General features: G+C 44.4%; 1 pseudogene; it reads left to right on the top strand.

Annotated features, from left to right (window-relative positions):
* The first annotated feature begins 363 nt into the window (after window positions 1-363).
* Window positions 364-9,211, top strand: part of LOC117192565 — a 29,434-nt pseudogene continuing 20,586 nt past the window's right edge.

Raw genomic sequence — 9,211 nt, 5'->3', positions numbered from 1 at the left:
AAACAAACGAATTTATTCTGCTATAGAGCGAGAAAACAAACTCCAATCAGCTTTTGTAGCTTTCCCATAACTTTCGGTGCTATTCGTGTGGCGCGGAGTGTATGTGTGTATAGCTTCTAGAGCTTCTGGCTTCTCTCCGAGCGAAAGGAAGAGAGAGCTCCCTCGCAGTTGCGCTCCTTGACCTTGGACACGCACAGACTCGCATAAAATGTTGCACTCGCAGGCCGCCGCCGCCATCCATCTCCCGCAACATCTGCGATTCCGAAGCCCAAAACCCAGCAGCCAGTAGCCAGCAGCCACATGTTGGGGTATCGCGGATAATTCTCGAAACAGGGAACAAGTGTGTGGCAAATAAACAAACATATGTAGGAAATACTATATTCTGCGGGACAGACATCTGTCCAAACGATCCCCCGCAATGGCTTCGAATTCGGACTTGGATGCCAGCATCGATGATACGCGGTAGGTACACCTAAATTGGAGCATCAGGCCCACACCAGATCTGGCCACCAGTGAGTCCGAGAAATCAACAACATCGGCGGGGCAGCATCTGAATCAGCAATCGCTGCGTCATCACCATCAGCCAGCGACCCTGTTATAAGAATTCGCTGCCCTTTCCTATTGATTTTCAATGCTCTATCATCTATCTGCCATTCATCATATACAGATTGATTGATACGAATGGGCGAAGGGGGCCATGGGAAGGGGGCTACGCGTGCAAAGGTCCCCGTTCATTTGTGTCAAATGGAGTGAAAACAGGCCCCAACCGAATAGAACTACGGAGGGGGAGCTTACACAGAGAGCAGGGGAGCAGGAGAACAAGGATGGCATTGTAAGCGAGAGCAGGAAAAAGGTCTTCCCCCTGAGGACATACACAAAGGTATCACCGATTAGCCCCCGGTTTTCCATTCGGTGCTAAGATGCCTATAGAAAATCCCTATTATTACAAACATTTGATTAATTTATTGAGAATGCAAGACGCATCTTATCGGTACTGTGCTCCAATTACTTTGTGTTCCAATTGCACATTTCTTGGGTTACACCTTAAACGTCGCTGTTAAGAACAAATATTTCCCACATTTACTATCAGGTAAACGCCCATTTGGCAAATACATTGTGTGACATTCGCAGTTCTTGAAACATCAGCAAAGTGCAACCATTGCATAGCCCTGTAGATTGGACTGGATCATCGCAGTGCTTCCCAAATTATTCAAACTATTCAATATTCAAGAAAACCATTCAATTCAATACCCACAATGAAAGTGTGGCAAATTGGTTGTATTCCAATTTGTAATTTACACTTTCGCTGCAGTTTCTCGTGTCTAACTTTTGTTTGGGTTTGGGTTTGGCATTTTCACAATTCGCGGCGACCTTCAGGGCCGCCCCCAATCCGCGTATTGTTCAAAGTCGAGGCCTGCGAAGTGTTGGTCATAAAAGTTAATGGCAGACAGCTCCATTCAGTGCGGTAATACCCCAGAGTGGCAGTCGCAATGGCGGGGTTTTGCATCGTACAATGTACGATGAGCATGCAGTTTCTTCTCCGAGTTTATTTGGCTTTCGTTCGATGGAGCCCCTGTTTGGGTCTATGCAAAAGCTGTACATAATTATAATGTTCGTTGTGTAGTGGCTGCCTGCCTCTGTTTATTGTTAGTTGGTTTTGTTTGTGTTTCTGTTTCGGCTATGATACTCTTTCCAAAAGTATTTACACAAAGCGAATCGCCTAGACGGAAAATTCCGCATAATGATACCAATCTCTTGCAACCTAATCCGTTTGGTACGCCTGCCTCCCACCTTCATCCATCGGAAGCATTTCCGTGTAGTCATGCCACGCCGTTGTCTGTAAATCCGCCAACGGTGGCTCCGGAGTTCTTTACACCGAGCAATGTGCTTCCTTCGAGCACCCAACTCCCCAACAGCATCAATCCCATCCCTGCAGTTTCTGTGGCCGTCACTTCTGACGCGGTGAGTGCTCCTAGTGCGGGTGTGCTGGTTGCTGACGACGTCTTGCCAATACCTGCTCCAATTCCTGCTCCAATTCCTACTCCAATTCCTGCTACAGCCATTGCTGCCAATTCCTCTGCCCTTGTACCGAGATCTCTTTTAGGAGTGGCTCCACCATCTCGATCTCGCTCGGGACTTCAACTTAAAGCAGTGGTCCCTCGGAAAGCAATATTTGTTTCTCGTCTTATTCCTGAGGCTACAACGGAGGATGTTAAACAACATCTTGCCGCTAAACTTAACACTTCGCCTGTTGATATAGTTGTGACTAAATTTACATTTAAACATAAGCGCAACATATCATCCTTTAAAATTCTTCTCCCTGATTCTCTACTATCCTGTTCTCTAGAACCGTCAATATGGCCTGAGCATACAATTGTGCATGAGTTCCTTCTCAAAGATTCGAACTCGAATCCAAGAATTACCGAACATGCTCCAAAAAACTGATGTACTATTTTTCCATGCACTATCAGAACGTTCGCAGTTTGCTGGGAAAATTGCGTCAAATTCATACTAATAGCGCGTCCTTTGATTTCGATGCCATCGCGTTTACCGAAACCTGGCTTAACTCCTCTGTCAATGATCCCGAAATTTTCATTGATAGTTACACTATTTATAGAATGGACCGCCCATCTTTTGCAGGTGGGGTTCTGATTGCAGTTAAATCTGTTTTCTCATCTGAGTTATTCCCATTCAATAACATTCATGGAATTGAATTTGTTGCAGTCAAAGTTCGTGTTGGCTCCGCATTTTTCTATTTAACCTGCTCTTACATTCCTCCCAGGTCTGATGATGAGCTTTACTTACACCACCTTTCAGCAATTAATTATGTTGTTTCTACATTAGGGTGCAATGATCGAATTATTGTCATGGGGGACTTTAACCTCCCATTTCTTTCTTGGCTGCCTTGTGATGACGCTAACCTGTTGTTTCCCAATTGCCATTATGACTTTATCAATGGGCTAACGGATATTTCCCTTGTCCAAATTAATGCCGTTAAAAACATTAGGGACAGACTTCTTGACCTCGTTTTTTGTTAACGATGGTTCTCTTGCTACTGTATCTAGAGCAAGCCCAATATCTCTCCCTGAAGATCCTTACCATCCAACTTTGTTGATATCACTGGAGTGTACACAATCTGGAGGTGCTGACAGTTCCATGGCTCCTTGTCACATAAAGTGTTTTCGCAAAACAAACTTTATGGATTTAGATCTACATCTCTCGCGTGTTGATTGGTCGTTTCTTTATTCATTCCCGAACATAGATGCAACTGTTAACTCGTTTTATAGTTCTATTTACTCCGCCCTTAATACGTTTGTTCCAGATATCACTGTACCTGTATCGTCCAAGCCTCCCTGGTTCTCCAAGTATTTGTCATACTTAAAAAATAATAAATCCCGGCTCTATAAAAAGTACCAGAAGTCGGGCTCCACGTTGGCCTTAGCTCTATACTTCTCCGCTGGCTCTCTGTTCCTTGCCGTCAATAGTCAGTGTTATAATCATTACCTTTCACAATGTAGTAGTAACTTTCGTAGTGATCCTAAAAAATTCTATTCGTTCGTTAATTCTAAGCGCAAGTCAAACGTTTTTCCTCCGTCCCTTCATTACCAGAACAAAACAGAAGCTTCTGCTGTTGGTATTGCAAATTTATTCGCTAACTTTTTCCAAACAACGTACTCGTCTCATATTTACAACGCATCCACTCCGTATCCGTACCAGCTACCTCAAGATAACAGCATTTTTCTGCCCTTTTTCGAGGAAAGCGTTGTTCTGGAAGGTTTGTCATCTATGGACATATCGTTTTCTGCGTGGTCCAGATAAGGTACCAAGTTGCATCTTAAAACACTGTGCCCAGTCCCTTTGCAAGCCCTTGACCTTTCTCTTCAACCTCTCCTTGGAACAGTCTTGTCTCCCAGTAATTTGGAATGAGTCCTACATCATTGCGCTTCACAAAAAAGGTTCAAGATCAAACATTGAAAACTATCGTGGTATCGCAAAGCTTTCCGCCATCCCGAAGCTTCTTGAGTTCCTGGTCACCCGGCAACTGCAACATCTTTGTTGCAGCTTGATATCTCCGTCGCAACACGGTTTTTTCAGACATCGTTCAACATCGACTAACCTTCTTGAGTTTTCTAACCTAATCCACCGGGGTTTTCAAATTGGTTTGCAGACGGATGTAGTTTTTACGGACTTCAGCAAGGCATTCGATTCTGTGAACCATGCTCTGCTTATTCAAAAGCTCTCTTTATTAGGGTTCCCAACGAATCTTCTAGATCTTAGATCAACTTGATCTAAGTGAACTACTATTGTGGTGTTCAACTAATCTTCTTTTTCTGAACCTTTCCAAATGCAAACTTATGACATTTTACCGTCGCGCTCCTCATTTTGTCTCATATGTTCTAGGAAATCATGTCCTTGAGCGAATTTCGAGTTCAAATGACCTCGGAGTCCTTTTTGATCATAAGATGTGTTTCAACACCCATATAGCTGCAACTGTAAATAAAGCTAAGGGTGTTTTAGCGTTCATCAAGCGTTGGTCCAAGGAGTTTGACGACCCGTACGTTACGAAACAACTGTACATCTCGTTAGTACGTCCTATATTGGAGTATTGTTCTGGTGTGTGGAGCCCGCAGTATAAAGAGCAGCAGGCTGTTATTGAATCCGTGCAAAAGCAATTTTTAATTTTTGCCCTTCGGAACTTTAACTGGGACTCGGGTAGAATCTTGCCACCCTACCGGTCTAGGCTAAATCTTATCGACCTGCCGTCGTTGCACCATCGCAGAATATGCAATGGCGTAATGTTCGTGCACAAGCTCCTTCTTGGACTGTTGACTCCCAAACTGTCTTGGGTCAGATTGACTTGGCCGTTCCATCCAGACCTACCCGTACTTTTAGGCCTATCCGTCTACCCATATGTAGGTCTAATTATGCTGATCATGAACCTTTGGGTTTTATGCCATAATTATAACTCCCTCTGTCAAACCCTATCCCCTGAACTGTCTCTTAAACTAATTGCATGCAATATTTATAATCATTTAAATTTAGCTAACTTTTAACTTATCTTTTTCCGCTTTTAATCTAAGTACCATTATTAACAGATAATTTGTTAATTTAATTTGTTAATTTAATTTAATAAAAAGGATCGTTTGGAAGTTCCCCTCTGGAGTTGTTATGTTACCAGTCTGAAAGACCCCGAAAGGGTATTGAAAGATACGGCTTTCGAGGATAGTTTTTGTTCAATGTTTGCCCCCTTTGCCACCGCAGAGGTATCGTATCGTGAGGTTAGAGAGTGTGTGCCCATCTGCAAAATGCAAATGAAAGTCAAAGTTAACTTGTTAGATTTTCCCGTTGAGATACCCGCACTCGTCCACAGATACAGATGATATCGTATGTCGCCCCGTACACGGTCTGTATTGTCGCCAAATGTGGACGCCTTTTCGTGTGGCTCCTCTTGGGCGTTGCTTTTGGGGAAACCCGAATGATTCTACATACATCAATGATTCCACAAATCGTAGAATTATCAAGGAATAGCTAGTGCACTAATTTACCACACACTCCCAGCTCAATTGGCAGCAGTCCGTAATGAACTCGGCCTTGGCATTCCCCCAAATTCTATGCCAAACCATATTTTGTGATCCAGACTCCAGACCCCCCTGGTGGCAGTCATTCCATTTAATTAATCAACGCTAAAACGAAATGAAAATTTTCCAGTTGTGTGTGGATTGCTTTGCTCATCATCATCATCCCCATCGGCGTGCCATGGTTACTGCACCCACAAGTGGCGACACGATTCCGTGGCTGCAGTTTCCATTTCGATGCGAAAAAAAATTCTTTAACTGCCACCCGCGCGAGGCGCACTGAAGGGGTGTGTGTGAAGAGGGTATATACTTTGGGACACACATGGAGCTGGCTGCTTGACTAACGAGGCTAACTGCGTTAACTAGGTTAGCTCTCAGGGCTTTCTGGTGCGGTCTGGTCTATAAAAAAGGACATGTTTTCCGAAAAGAAAAAATATATTTCATTCAAAAATTCTAAAGCCCCATATCTATTGGAAAAGGTCGCTTTCGTTCGTTGTGTAAAAATCATGTAGCCCATCTTCAAAATGGCTCAACTGTTCCGAGTCTTTCCCCGCCTTCAAATGTACATTTTACGTGATTTCTACATGCATTCTACACAAATGTGGTGCCCGAAAGTATGCTACGAAAAATGGGTTTAAGGGTTTCAAATTACAGTACAGGCATGACACCTACTTAAATTGCACCTGCATTTTGGATTTTTGGTGTGTTCCTTGGGCCCATAGTTTCTATATAGATAGTGCTGACAAATATAAGAAAACAGTGGCTCTTGGCTGTGGCGTGGCTGTGGCTTCCATTGATGGATCTGTACTCTGCGATTGCCAGGGGAAAAGTAAACGTGCTTCGAATTGTTAAGAAATGAGAAAATACACATAAATTAATATATATACCCGTATAAACATACATATGTACATATAACAGCGTCTGTGATCATTCGGCATCCCCGAGCTTGGAGTGAATCACTTCACCCCCATGACTCACGTCCCGCCTCATTCGTCTGGCGCCGAAAGAAGCCAGAAACAATACAATAGCCAAAGGCAGCGGCATCGCATCCACGTTGTCAACAGGCAGCAGGCCACAGAGTTCAGCAGCGAAGACGAATTCTTATTTGAAAATAGTTTTCCTTGAAATGCCTTTGGCCCGCCGCCCGGCCTGCACCGCTGCAGCGGCTCTTCCATTTCAATTTCAATTTTAAGCGAATTTACTGCACAAATGGACAATGCATTTTGCTCTTGGGCCTGGGCTTGGGTCTGTGTCTGGGTCTGGGCCTCATGGCATTTATTTATTGGTTGATTCATTGATCAAGTGGGTTGTGGGTCCCACACACATATTAATTATGATGTGGTTAAAGAATAGTGACAAAATGAGTGCAAAATAATTTAAAGTCTGCAAAAGTCGGAGTAACCTTCTCCACCTTTTCCTCACGCTGAACTGCTGTCAGTTTGGTTGGCTTTTATCGCGATTGCAATGTGACATTTAATTTCCCCACCATCCTTGCCATTCCTGTTAGGAGCTGTGACATTAGGACGATCGATCCATTAGCGAGGTGTCGGGGCAAGTGAGTGACGGGAACCATCGCGGAACCATCCATCCCAGTCCAAGGAGTAGCTCTAACATCAAAATATTTGTTACATTTCAGCTCATAAAAAACCCTTTTGTTTTGTTGTTTCGTTCCAGCATGTCTTCCGGCCTGATGTCGTGTGTGAGGGAAAACTCGCCGCCGCTGGAGCTCGAGTTAGATGCGAGTGCCGATGGTTCATTGTCACTGCCGGAGGGCAACGTCAGCAGGTCACATGGGGGGCCCGCCACCTCCACGCCCATCTCCAGCCCCGGAAACGGTGGCCTCGAGCCCGCAAATGCCGGTGAGTTTTGTTACCAAATTGCTCCCATGCTCCCATCATATCCTTGGAAAAAGCTCGATTAATTGGCTTATTGTTTATTCGATGGCACACAGATGCGAAATCATTCAAGTACGGAATGTGGGATTATGAAATTGCCTTTGGTACCGACTGGGAATTGCCTTCCGTAGTGGAGCTTTCTGCTTCATCTGATGGTTTCCCCAGCGGCTTCTGGCATGGCTTTGACTGTGTTCAGGCCAGCCGTAAACAATTTCCGCGCACTGTGCCAACTCCGTGCGCCCCGGTCCCAACTCGCTCTCGCGCGCTCGGAGGGGCGCTCGGATCCACAATCCACGATCCACACGGCGCTCACGGCAGAAAAAGCACCATAAGGCATAGAGTTAAGCAGTTACGATTTCACCCCCGCTTCAGACGGCCGATCTACCGCGCGACCGTCCAACCAAATACACACACACATATTTATATATATACCACGAAACATAACGGTTTTCATTTCTTATGACGGCTACATCAATTGCGTTGTGGGAGAGTTGAGCTTCGATCCGCCCCACTACAAACATTGGTCCTTAGAGCCGGATCTTCGCCCTCCCCATAAGGAGAAGCTCACCCCAGCCAGCATCGGCGGATCGCTCCAAGTTCAAGATAAGTACTCTTCGATTGTGCCTAACAACAGTGCAGTGATTTTGTGCGAGTTTTCCATCCCAGTCCGAGTTCCCGTGGCATATGTACATATGTATTTATTTCTCGCTCTAGCTCCAAATTAAACCATACTTCGTTCTGCCAACGGTTGTGGCTTCCTACTTCTCCAAAGGTTTAATTTGATCCGAGCTAACTCCTGCGTTCAGCTTCCGATCCAGTGTAAATAACATTCTTACCTCTCCCAGCTACCAGCTGAGCTTTCGTTGCTAACATACATACATATGTACATGTATGTACACATCGCAACGCAATCCAAGCGGCTGGCAACAAACATAAAGGCATATTCTTGCAATTATTTTTGTGGTTTATTCCGTGCATGCTCAACGTTCCATAGTTTGTCGGTTTTATAAGGAAATAAAATAACAAATCACTGCGCCTCCTTATTTAACTAATTATACTACCAACAAAATTACGATCCATACATACTGCACATATGTACATGTATGTATTTATCTTACATATCTATACGTACGCATTTTAAATTAGCATATTCTTGCACATCTATGTACATATATAATATACATACATATTGTATATAAAACGGTTATCCCCTGTTTTACCCCTTGTTTGACATCTCTTCAACCCAAGCCGCGGTACATAGCACTTACAGCCATACATACACACATACAAGCAGCAGCAGCGGTGCATTCTTTTCGTTTTTCTTTTCGCTTTCGCTTCTCCACCGTTTGCCTGCGTTGTAGTTGTTGGGAGAATATTTTTCGGTGCCGCGCTTGACCGTAACGGAACGCCAAGTGACGCGCTACCCTGCATTTCGAGAGTATATTGTTTTTAACCGTAGTTCAATCGTAGTATTTATATCTATATATTCCGGCCACGGTGTACTATTTCCATAATTTAAATACTCGCAATAAATTCCACCAAAACCACATATCCACGGTTCGTAGTTCTGAACTTCCACGTCGCCATTTCCGCCATCCATCAGCAAACATGCCCACTGTTGAGAAGAAATCTCGCAAGAAGTTTAAGCGGGTGAGTTCGCTGAGTTTGACCCATCCACCCAGCTCCAACGGCTCAGTCACTACGCCCACATCTTCCCGTCCGGCCCCAGCTGAGCGAGTT

Source organism: Drosophila miranda, assembly GCF_003369915.1.
Source record: "Drosophila miranda strain MSH22 chromosome Y unlocalized genomic scaffold, D.miranda_PacBio2.1 Contig_Y2_pilon, whole genome shotgun sequence".
In the NCBI taxonomy this organism is placed as follows: Eukaryota; Metazoa; Arthropoda; class Insecta; order Diptera; family Drosophilidae; genus Drosophila; species Drosophila miranda.
Note: the sequence above shows the minus strand (reverse complement) of the source record. Positions and strands in the feature narration are given on the sequence as shown.